The sequence below is a fragment of the Pollachius pollachius genome, assembly GCF_949987615.1.
Source record: "Pollachius pollachius genome assembly, chromosome: 3".
In the NCBI taxonomy this organism is placed as follows: domain Eukaryota; kingdom Metazoa; phylum Chordata; class Actinopteri; order Gadiformes; family Gadidae; genus Pollachius; species Pollachius pollachius.
The window spans coordinates 26,371,585-26,383,038 of NC_136936.1; positions in this window are offsets into that span (position 1 = coordinate 26,371,585).

The window sequence follows — 11,454 nt, forward strand, 5'->3', positions numbered from 1 at the left end:
TGCATTTGTGGTGCTATCTCCTTCAATCGGGCCACCAGACCTCTGTGGCAACCAACCATGGCAGGTGCACCGTCTGTCACGATGAGGTTTATTTTCTCAAATGGTAGTGCATGTTGTTTAATCAATTCCTCCACTTTGGCAAACATAACATCCCCAGTGGTGTTCCCTTCTAATGGAATTAGAGCCAACAACTCCTCCCTGAACTCCTTCCCATCAAAATACCGCACGTATATGCACATCTGACTGATATCAGTGTTGTCTGTACTCTCGTCAATGGCAACGGAAAAGTAGTTGGCCTGACTCAGGCCACTCATAATTGATCCGCGCACATCGTCAGATAGGCTTCCTATGCGTCGGGAAGTTGACCTCGCTGAGAGCGGCATTTGTTTCACTGAGGCAATCACTCCATCCATTGAATTATCTGTAGCCAGCTCCTCCAAAACAGCCACCATCACTTCCTTAAAAACCTCTGCGTCCGTAAATGGTTTGTTGTGACGGGTAAGAACCAATGCTGCTTTAAGGGACGCACTTGTAACCCTCTGCTGCTCGGTGAATGACCTGACAAGTATTTTGTTGCTGTGTGCATATCCAGACTCCAATGCTTTAATTTTATTCGTTCGCACCTCTGTCCCAGGAGGATATGCGTTTTTGAACTGGCCATGTTTTGTCTCATGGTGTCTTCTGATGTTATATTCTTTGCAAACGGCAACAGCTTCGTTGCAAATGAGACATGTAGGCTTGGCATTAATAAATGCAGGCAGGATAAACGCATACCTCTGCTTCCATTCTTCTTTGTAGGTCCTGCATTCTGAATGAATTTTTCTTTTCAAGGCTTTCGACAACGACATTTTGCATCGATAACTAGCATAGCAATGTTCAGCTAATAATTTTTACACGTCATCTAAAAGAATATTTGTATACGGCAGGTTGCTAGGCAATCGCCTGTTTCATGAGCGACGACACGAGATGCAGCAGGCGGCATAAAAACAGCGAACATAAGCAAATAAACGTTTTAATGGAATTAAATTAAATGCGTTTTAAAAGTTAGATGATGTTTATTTTATTTTAATATAATAAAATAAATAATCATTTAAATAGTAGACCCCCCCACAAAAAAAAAAAGCTATGGCCCACGATGCCATTGTCTGAAAAAGAATTGGCCCGCGTCCAAACGTAATTGCCGACCCCTGCCCTAGAGTATCTGTGGTATAAAGGCTGGGACGAATTTCAAATTACAAATATGTGAATGTTGAAAGTATGGACCGTCGCAATTCCTATTGCAAGGAATGGCGAGGTGACTTGTCTTCACAACGAGAGCTGGTAGGTTGTGAAAAATGAATTAAACTGTAATCAGATAACGCGGTTATGTGCTATATACCCTAGAGCAGTGATTCTTAACCATAGGGCCGCGGCCCAAACTTGGGCCGCCATCGCCCCCTAGAGGGCCGCGAAAAACTTTCAGTTTTGCACCTGTGGGCCGCAAGGGCCGCGGGACTTTGTAGATTATCAAGTGAAGACAGAGATATGTTATGCATGAGACGCTCAGTAACTTACAATGCCGTTTTCGACCACGCGGTGGCGGTAATGCATCACGCAGTTGTTTAGGTCCTAAACAACTGCGTGATGCATTACCGCCACCGCGAACTTTAGGAAGCGCGAATACACAGAGAAGAAGAGTCTTCTTCGCTCGCTGCGGCAAATATGGATACGTTTTTTAAAAGAAAACATGACGACGAACATCCTGACTCCTCCACCCAAAAGACAAAGTTTTTGCGGAAAAACAATGTCGACTTCATTAAATACGGTTTCGTAAATGGAGGAACAGAGGCAGTGCCAAAAGCCCAGTGTGTGGAGTGTGGGCTAATGCTGTCCAAAGAAGCCCTCAAGCCCTCAAAACTACAGCGGCATCTACAGACCAAGCACCCGATGCTCGTGGGAAAGCCGGTGGATTATTTTAAGAGGAAGGAGAGTGGACTGCAGATGCAGAAAAGGTCTGTCGTGTCACTGACGAGCAACTCTAAATGTGCATTGAAAGCGAGCTACCTCGTAGCCAGACGTGTTGCACAGACTAAGAAGGCATTCACCATAGCGGAGGAGTTGGTTCTGCCTGCCGCTGTTGATATGTGCCGTGAGATGATCGGAGAGGCCGCTGCAAAAAAGCTGCTGACCATCCCACTCTCAAACGACACTGTGAGTCACCGTATCGCAGACATGGCCTCAGACATACAGCATCAACTTATAGAAAGAATAAAAAGTAGCCCTTTTTTTTCTTTGCAACTAGACGAGTCCACGGATGTCACGAATGCTGCACTGCTGCTAGTTTTTGTTCGCTATCGCTGGGACAGTAGTTTGCACGAAGACATACTGTTTTGTGGAGAGCTACCAAAACGCACTACGGCTCAGGAATGTTTCCGCTGCATGGATAACTACTTCACTGAGAACGGCCTGGACTGGCAGAACTGCGTCGGGGTGTGCAGCGACGGTGCAGCATCAATGACTGGCAGGCATCATGGTGTCATTAGACAGATACCTGATCGTGCACCAGAGGCTAAATGGACACACTGTTTTCTCCACCGCGAAAGCCTTGCAGCAAAAAAGATGTCACCAGATCTCCACCAGGTGATGGATGTAAGTGTGAAAACCATAAACTTTATTAAAAACAATGCAGTGAACTCCAGATGTTTTGCTAAGCTTTGTGAGGACATAGAAGCAGATCATGTCCAGCTGCTATATCACAGTGAAGTGAGATGGCTCTCAAGAGGACTGGTCCTCAATCGTTTGTTTGAACTGAGGAATGAGGTCTTCTCTTTTCTCACTGAGAAAAAATCTCATCTTGCACATTACTATGCTGACACAATGTTCACAGCAAAACTTGCCTACCTCTGTGACATATTTTCACTACTGAACCAACTGAACACCTCACTTCAAGGGAGAAACAGCAACATATTTTTTGTTGCAGACAAAGTTGAAGCTTTCAAGAGGAAACTTGCTTTGTGGACCAAGAGGGCCCAGGAAAAGAGGATGGACATGTTTCCACTTTTGTCTGACATTTTGGAAAACTCCCCTCATGTCAATATCAGTGACTCAGTCTCCCAGCACCTCTCACAACTGGCAGAGAAATTTGGTGACTACTTTCCTGAGGATCCCAGAGAGGGAAACATGTGGATTTTGGACCCATTTGCATTGGATCCCACTGCAAGTGATGTTGCTTTGCCCTCACACCTGGAATCCCAGCTTCTGGAAGTTTCCACTGACAGCACTTTAAAGCTGCAGCGGGGCAAACTGGACCTGGGCTCCTTCTGGATTGCAGTCTCAAAGGAGTACCCATGTCTTGCACTGAGGGCTGTGAAACTCCTGCTCCCATTCACAACTACGTACCTGTGTGAATCAGGGTTCTCCATTGTGGCCACAACTAAGACCAAAGCCCGAAACAGACTCAGAGCAACACTGGAGGCTACTCTGAGAGTGAGCCTTTCTCCCATTCCGCCCAGACTGGATCTGATTATGTCTCAGAGGCAGGCCCAAGTGTCTCATTAAGAGGCGATGATAAAAATGGAGTTGTTGTTCATTGTTGTTATTATTTGTGTCATTGTTCATTTGTCACAGATATAAAGATTCTTCTGTCATGAAAAAATGGAGACTGCTGAAGCAATTTTCAAAAGGCTTTGCAGATGATAAGGCTATAGTTTCATTTGCACTTTATTTCAATTTTATTTTCAGTTTATTTATTTAATTTAAAAATAGATTTATATTATTTGAATGCATTTATTTTATCACCCCCTTTTTTTTTTTTAAAGTAAAATCCTAATATTGGTCTTTTTTTTTAAATTATTATTAAAAATCCTGACTTGATTCTTGAAAATGTTCTTCTCACAGCCTGATTTGGTCCAGGAATTATCAGCCTCTTCAGTGTCATGATACAGTATGTGTTACATACACATGTTTAATAAAAGTCTTTGTGATGATCCCATTTTATCATTTCATTTTATTTTACAAGGTTTTTGCTTGTTAAACAGTAAGTGGATTTGGTTTATTATTGAATACAAATTAAACTGAGAGTGAGGTCAGTTAAACCTATACAGTGTTAATATTTAGTGGGCCCGGGCCACTTTGTACTTTAAAAATTGGGCCTCAAGGTCAAAAAGGTTAAGAACCCCTGCCCTAGAGTATATGTGGTATAAAGGCTGGGACGAATTTCAAATGATAAACATGTACACTTTATGTTGAAAGTATACCGTCGCGATTCCCATTGAAGCGAATGGCGCGGTGACTAGTCTTCACAACGAGAGCTGGTAGGTTGTGAAAAATGTGGTATAAAGGCTGGGACGAATTTTGAATTATAAATATGTACAATGTATCCTTTAAATACGCCCATGCAACAGCCATGCAATGGCCATTGTGAATAATAGATAGCTCGCTCACTAAGCCCATTTGTTGTTTCCCCAAGAAACCGGTTGATTTCTGTCTCTCATTGACTAAAATTCAACGAGAGCGTCCTAGACTCAGTCCTAGAACAGCATACGATTGGCTGGCTCTCGTGACTCGTGACGTCTCTCAGTTGGTCCCTCCTCACCCCTCACATAGTGAGTGAACAAACTGTCAGCGAGTCAGTGGGTCTGGGAGGAGGTGAGTCTGAGAACGAACGAGACGAACGAGAGAAACCAGTTCGGTTCGTTCATCTTAAATATTTGTTAATTCGAATTGATTTGTTCGTGACCAAGCCAACTCTACTAGTGGGTCTGGGAGGAGTCGAGTCTGAGAACGAACGAGACGAACGAGACGAATGAGACGAACGAGACGAACGAGAGAGAGGAACCAGTTCGGTTCGTTCGTCTTAAAGATTCGTTCATTCAAACTGATTCGTTCGCGACCGAGCCAACTCTAGTAAGTACGGATAGTATGGATATTGGAACACGGCACAACAGCCGGTATGAAACTAAAACTGTGATTCTGAATAAACTTTAAAAGATATTGAAATTCTTTTTGGATATTATTGAATATACAAGTGTGTAGATTTGTTAAATGGTTTGAACAAAGATAAACGGTTGAAAATTGATTTAGTTACAACCAGTGGTGCTGGCCTCGGACCACTTTTTTCAGTATTTCCAAACCAGTAATCAGATTAAAATTACTCATCAAAGTCACTGTGCGCTACTATTTGTTTACCGGATCACCGATTGGCGTTAAGAGCGATGGAGTGGTGTGTGTGTGTGTGTGTGTGTGTGTGTGTGTGTCTGTCTGTCTGTCTGTCTGTCTGTCTGTCTGTCTGTCTGCCTGTTTGCGTGAGTGTGCGTGTGCGTGTGAAGCGTAAGTCTCCAAAGACTTCAATCTATCAGAGGCGAGTGTCGACCATGACTCTCCAGAGTCCGCGCCACCAGTTGTTATTAGCGGCGAAATTAGTCGCGCGGTGCTGCGTGTGTGTGTGCTTGTGTTGCGCTGGTGCGACGGCAGTAGAGAGAGCGCGTCGGAGCCTCTACGTTATCGCCAGAGAACTTAACCCACGGGGAGGTCCGAGCAGCTCGAGTGCAAGAACGCGCTATTTACGTCAAGCCCGTGGAGATGCGTCCGGTGATCGCCCCGTAAAGCGCGCGGTGATATTTTGTCTACGCATTCAAAGTTGGCGGAAGCGGTTGAAAGCCGTGTTCTGGGCCCTGTATACAAATTCTGGGCCCTGTATACAAGAGGTACTGATGCCCCCCCCCCCCCCCCCCCCCCCCCCCCCAATTCCCCCGACCAGCCCCCTGCGCAGAATTGTTGGGGGGGGAACAATTGTGTGGAAGAACAATTGTTGACGGGGGGGAGTTAGTATTGGCAAAACCGGTTCTAATTTTTATTTTGTGGCGGCAGGGGGTGTTGTCGCAGCTAAATGTAACTAATAAAGTAACTTGTAATCAAACTTAGTTACTTTTGAAATCAAGTAATCAGTAAAGTAACTAAGTTACTATTTTAAGGAGAAACTAGTTATTAGTAATCTGATTACTTTTCAAGGTAACTATGGCAACACTGGTTACAACTTACTTCTTAAACAGTTAAAAGTATCAGAGGACGGCTCTGCCGTCCTCCCATTGACTCCCATGTTAAAAAAAGATGTCATTTTAAAAGTAGAATATCTTAAAATGCATGAAATATTTTAAAAATCTGAAAGAAAGCGGGCTATTCCAAGCTATTCTGCATATTTAAATTTGAATGGAGTCTCTAGGTGAACAATTGAGAAAGGAGATAGGTCCCAAAGTTTGTAGAGAATAATAAAGAAAGAAAGAAAGAAAGAAAGAAAGAAAGAAAGAAACTTATGAAGAACAATAGTTGAGCGCTGCATGCAGCACTCACCTAACTATAATGTACAAATATATACAAATTAATATATAAACCCAGTATATGTAATTACTTGAATGAATTAATTAATGAATTTGTATATTCTTTGGACCGTCCTAGACGATACCTCCAATCCTCTCTCTAAGGTGTTAAGATAGTTTGCATTAAACTGTAGCCTTGAAGTCTGATACTGAGGCCATTCAACTGACTTCTTTGTTGTTTAGATTCCTTTAACTCTCTTGGAGACATGTCCACTTCACACATAGTGTATTGTTATTTAACTTGGTCTCTACCACCATGGCTGACATCAGCCCTGGCCAATCCTAAACTCTCCACGATGGTTGTTTCCTTTGTATTAACTGGCCACGATGTGAAGGTTTCCCAATAAGAATCATGTTCACCCATTTTCTTTTACGTGGTAACTTTGCAGCCTGTATCTTCCCATGATCGTGCTCCAAATTAAATCAATTATGTTGCTGTCCGAAGTGTCATAAACAGAACTTTCTGAGCCAACTTTTATTGAGACAAAATTTCAGCTGAGAGCCAACACTCTGAGAGCAACACACTGCTGGGACTCGGCAAAAAGAGATGCACCTATTGAAATAAAATGCTAATTACGACAAAGCTGCAAAACAAAGGTTTTAACTAGAACATACATTTTAGTACAATATATTGCCCTGATTTGATTTGTGGCCATGAAGAAATTCGGTACCAGAAATGTGTTAATAGTGTAGATAGCATTCATTCATACAGAATTCTCTCCAGGAGAATTAAAAGCACACTTACATTGTAATTTTTGGATGAAAAACAAGACACTCACACATTAGGTTGTGCATTAATATATTAAAGGCCACACAAACTGCCCCAAAGTGTTTATGCAAATATGTATATCAATTATTGACGATTTATATTTGTTTCAATTTATATTTCACTTTCATATATATTCACACTTCCATTTTGTGTACTCAGTAGAACAAAAAAGGTGACACTGTCTCACTCATGTCAAGGAACAATCAAACCGTTATTACAAATGTGTTTTATGTTCAGATTTCACAAGCACTGCTCTAAGAAACATGCTCAATACATACAAATGTGTCTCCTACACCTTAGTCACAATGTAAAATAATGTGGGTTCTACCTCAATGCATTCATTTGATGGTTAAATTAATGAGATTCATCAGTGATGTCAACACCCAGAGGCTAATGTCTGTATGATCTCATTTGCCTGTGCAATTGTAAGATTGTATTAAACCATTGTATAGCATTTATATGTAGGAAGAGCCTGCTACTTGTTATCCGGGTCAATAGCAATTGACTCAGATAGCAAGTAATTCACAAGTTGTGATTCCACTGGTCGCTGTCATAGATGTATAATACGAAGTGTCTCTGTGGCCTACCAAGGTCAAGCTTTAATGTCTGATATAATTGCATTGGTTGAACCGTCTCTGTGGCCTACCAAGGTCAAGCCATAATGTCATAATGCATTGGCTGCTACTGAATAGTATGCGACTGGCATCTAGTGGCCAGGACCATTCTTCAAATAAAAAAAGTCATGGTTATTCAATAAATGACTGTGGAGGTCATTGATGACTTAAAAAATGAAATATAAAATGATGATGACTTAAAATATAACTTAAAATATATACTCATAAGAGTATAAATTTAAGTTATATTTTAAGTGTCATCATTTTTTACATACCAACATTATTCTTACATTAAATGAAGGAATGAACCAGATGTGTGTATCGGGTCAGGGATCAGAAAAAACTTCGGGATAGAGGCCAAAGGATGGAAGGGCGGACTGAGCCATTCTGGGTTGATGAGCCGACTTATGGCAATGGAAGGAAGTGACGTAGCAGAAGCGAGTAAGAATGAGATGGAGGATGAGGAAGCGGGTGAAACAAACCGTGGATGGGAGAAAGTTAAATCTAGGAATAAAAAAAGGAGAAGAATAACTAATAGTGGTAATAGTTCAAGTGGTAAATCTCTGGAGTCGGGTGAGGAAAGTACTAGAGTAAATGTAAGACAACAGGAAGAAATAAAGTTAAAACTTCAGTTTGATTTGCCATGTTCGCCATGTTCTATGAACCCATTGAAGCTGTCAAAAGCGTTACGTGACGGTGTAGGAACTGTGTCAGTTAAGCCATTGAGAGATGGAAGTTTAATCATTACATGTGTCGATAACAGACAAAGAGACCTTTTGGTTAAAATTACAACCTTGGAGGGGAAGAATGTCAAGTGTGGAGTATGGGAGAAGAAAAGAATAGTGCAAGGAGTGATCACAGAAGTCCCAACTGAGTTGACTAACGATGAGATTATGAGAAATGTGACGGGAGCTAAGGTGGAAAGATGGAAGAGGTTGACATATAATAAAGACGGGATTAAAAGGAGAGTTTATCCATACTGTTGTCCATGAGAGAGGAAACATTACCAACAAGAGTTAGGGTAGGTTACATGAGCTACCAAGTACGTGAGTACATCCCACCACCACTCAGGTGCATTAAATATCAAAAGTATGGGCGTGAAGCAGCAGTATGTAGAGGGAAAGCCAGGTGTGGCAAGTGTGGAGGGGAGGATCATGAGTATGGTAAATGGAAGCAAGGTGTTAAGGTTACATGTTGTAATTGTGAAGGAGAGCACAGTGCTGCATATAAAGGATGTGAGGCGCACAAACGCGCAGCAGAGGTTCAGAGAGTAGAAGTAGAGGAAAAGGTGACATATGCTGAAGCAATTAAACACGTTAAAGAAAAAAGGAAGCAGTGTTAACATCAGGAGCTGGTCCAGGAATACCTGAACAGAGTCAGCACTGGCACACTCAGGAAATAAGACAGATTGGAAAATGTGTCATTTCCAAAATATGTTGCAGTGGACAATGTAAACTTTACATTGTAAAGTTTATAGCCTTCCTAGCAGAAGTTATCAATTGCTCTGCTCAAACAGCGAGTGAGACTGAGAGAATCAAAATCATTATAAAAGCAGCACAGAATTACATTGGTGTGGGGGAACTGACTATAGACAGCATCAATGATTTACTACTAGCAGAGATTGGACAAGAGGAATCACAAACAAAATGACTCTGTCTATTCTTCAGTGGAATGCTTGAAGCTTAATTGCTAATGGTCAGGAACTGAAGCATTTTATTGAGGAATTAGAAGAAAAACCCAGTATTATCTGCATACAAGAGACATGGTTAAAACCAACACTGGATTTCATTATATATGGATATACAGCAGTGCACAAAGACAGGGACACTACAGGAGGTGGAGTGCCTACATTTATTCAACAGGGGATTAATTATAAAAATGTAACTTTGAATATGCTGGTAGATGTAGAGGTAGTCCTGGTTGATATATGGATAGGTAAAACTAAGACTAAAATCATCAACTTTTATAATCCTTGTAAAAAAATCAAAGAGAGATGCTAGATAGGTTGTATGAGGGAGGAAATGGAAAGGTAATATTATGTGGAGATTTTAATGCTCACAACGCTCACAGGAACAAAAGTGGATGGAAATGGGAGTACTATTGAGGTGTTTATGGATGACAATAAGTTAGTATGTTTAAATGATGGAAAATGCACTAGGTTTGATGCATATCATGGAACAGAGTCTGCGTTAGATCTTACGAATGTATCTAATCAGATAGCAGGGGTTAGTCAGTGGGAGGTTAAGGGAAGTTCTCTTGGCAGCGATCATCATGTCATCTGGTTAAGTGTTGGGAATCAAAATATGTGTTTAGATGGTAATTGGTTTCCAAGATGGAAAATGAGAGGCAAACTGGGGGCTGTATAGTTATAAAGTGAGTGGTAAGCTGATGGAGATAATGTCAGATAAGAGTTGTAATGTTGATGAATTAAACTCAAAAAATAACAAATATATTGTGTGAGGCAGCGGAGGAGGTTATTGGTAAATCTTCTGGCATGAGGAAAAGGAAAATGGTAAGGAAGCAGTAAAATCCAGGGAAGTGTAAGGAAGTAGTAAAATCCAGAAATAAAGCCTTCAGAAATGTAAAAACAAACCATTCATATACCAATTTAATAGAATTTAAAAGAGCACAAGCAAAGGTTAAAAAAGTCGTAAGAGAGGCTAAAAGGAAGTATTGGCGTGAATTTTGTGGTAAGATAGGGGCAGAAGTTAAAGTGGGTGATGTTTGGAGCATGATCAAAACGATGGGAGGAATTAGAAGGGAATTCCCTATACCTGTGATTAAAAATAATGAGGTAGAGGCAGTGACTAATCAGGAGAGGGCTGAGATGCTTGCAAAAGGGTTTGTAAAGGTTCATAGCTCAAAAAACTTAACAGATGGAGAAGTATTTTGCAGAGTTAAAGTAATGGAGGAAAATAAAGGATTACTAGGGGAAAAGCCAGATAGTGAGAGTGTACTTGATAAGGAGTTTACTTTATTTGAGCTTAAGAGAGCATTAAATGGGGTCAAAAATACTTCACCAGGTAAAGATGGTGTACGCTACAAAATGATTAAGGAGATAGATGATGTGGCCAAGTATGGAATTCTAAAACTTTAAAACAAGATCTGGGAGCAAGGTAAATTACCTTTGTGTTGGAAGCACTCTGTAGTGATTCCTATTGGAAAACCAGGAAAGGACAGAACTGAAGTTAAAAGCTATAGGCCAATTGCGTTAACATCTAATTTATGTAAACTGATGGAAAGAATGGTTGTTGGGAGGTTAACGTATGAGGGTGAAAAGAAAGGTCTACTCTCCAATCACCAGAGCGGGTTCCGTAGTGGACGAACAACAATGGACCCTGTTGTATGCATGGAAAATCTAATAAGGAAAGCACAAAATAACAAATAAGTAGTTCTGGCTACATTATTTGACGTAGAGAAAGCATATGATATGCTCTGGAAGGAGGGGTTACTGATTAAGCTGAATAGGATGAGAATTGGTGGGAAGATGTTCAATTGGATTAGGGACTTTTTAAAAGAAAGAACAATAGAAGTCAGAGTTGGGGTTAATTTTTCCAAGACATATTCTATAGAAAATGGGACACCTCAGGGCAGTGTATGCAGTCCAGTGTTTTTCAACCTAATGATTAATGACAATTTTGAGTCAATAGAAGATATGAGAGTAAACAGAGCATTATATGCTGAAGACGGAGCTTTGTGGATAAGAGGGCGTAATATT